A 1,479-nucleotide genomic window follows, 5' to 3' on the forward strand; every position below is an offset into this window, starting at 1 on the left:
ACATGGTGAGAAGACTGCCATTTGTAAGCCAGTAAGAGAGCTCTTTCCAAGGCCTGACCATGCTGGCATCCTGACCTTAGACTTTCCAGCCTCCAGAATTGTCAGAAATAAACTTCTGTTGTTTTAGCCCCTCATATATACTATTTTGTTAGGCAGCTTAAACTGATTACAACACTTATTATAACTTTATTTTTCTAACAGGTATTTTAATAAATATTGTCTAAAATATGCAATGGGTTGCTATTATGGTGTAATTCTTCTGGTACACTGTAAACAACATTGTCATCACCCAGCAATCCTCCTGCTCTTCCCATTCCTTCTCCTACACATATACTTACTATGTGTTTGAAATGTAATTGAAGTATGATTTTTTGAGCACTAAGCACTCTATCCCGAGGAGCTTCAGTTTAGAAGAATTACTAGATTTTCTATATTTACATGCTATTTAGACTAGGAATAGTGTAAATGTTTTAACAGAAGCAATTGTGTAGCTCTGTCTTCTCTGCACTGGGAGCAGCTCTCTTGCCCCAACCCCTTATCACCTGAAAATGTACGCCTGTGCCAAGTTTGTCTCCAACCCCTCCTCGGCGAGGAGCACCTCTTATCTGCTAAGCTGGTCACTGTCTGCAGTGGTGATGAAACAACTGGAGACACTGACAGATGAGAGCCTCAGCAGCTTGGCAGCCCCACGTCCCCTAACCTCACTTACTTCTAGCCGCAGCTTCCAAATCAGCACCATTTCAAGAAGCTTCAACACAGCAGCCAAGTTCATAGGGCTAGGGCTGCCACAGTAGGGGTGGCAGGCTCTGGAATTGGGACTGTGTTAGGGAGCCTCATCATTGGTTATGCCAGGAACCCTTCTCTGAAGCAACAGTTCCTCTACACCATTTTGGGCTTTGCCCTCTCAGAGGCCATGGAGCTCTTTTTTTTTTTTTTTTTAATATGTTTTTATTGATTTCAGAGAGAGGAAGGGAGAGGGAGAGGCAGAAACATCAATTATGAGAGAGAATCATCAATTGGCTGCCTCGTACACTCCCCCCCCCCACTGGGGATAGAGCCTGCAACCCTGGCATGTGCCCTAACCGGGTATCCAGCCATGACCTCCTAATTCATGGGTCGATGCTCAACCGCTGAGCTACACTGGCCAGGCAGTCATGGAGCTCTTCTGCCTGATGGTGGCCTTTCTCATCCTCTTGGCCATGTGCAGGAGCCCTCTCCACCTCCCATAGTTCTTTCTCCTGTGTCTTGTCTGCATGACATGTTCCTTTTCCTATACCTCCCCAGGCAGACTGGGGAAAGTGGTTGGCTCCGGGTATGACAGAGGGAAGGAAAACAAATACTATATTAAGAAGAAGAACAAAGTAATTGTGTAGACTCATGACATAATTCTTATCAATGTCTGTGATTGGTTAAAAAAAAAAAGAAGAATAGATTGAAATATGCAGAATTCAGTGATCCCTTGAGGTTTGTACATAGAAG

The 1,479-nt window shown here is 44.3% G+C and overlaps 1 pseudogene across 1 annotated transcript; it reads left to right on the forward strand.

The window, feature by feature from the left end:
- Window positions 1-548: 548 nt before the first annotated feature.
- On the forward strand, window positions 549-1,229 carry LOC308554916 (ATP synthase F(0) complex subunit C2, mitochondrial pseudogene; annotated as a pseudogene). Its single transcript has 2 exons — window positions 549-910; window positions 1,149-1,229. The product of its transcript is annotated as an ATP synthase F(0) complex subunit C2, mitochondrial pseudogene (transcript).
- The last annotated feature ends 250 nt before the right edge of the window (window positions 1,230-1,479 follow it).

Source organism: Miniopterus schreibersii (assembly GCF_964146895.1).
Source record: "Miniopterus schreibersii genome assembly, chromosome: 3".
NCBI lineage: Eukaryota > Metazoa > Chordata > Mammalia > Chiroptera > Miniopteridae > Miniopterus > Miniopterus schreibersii.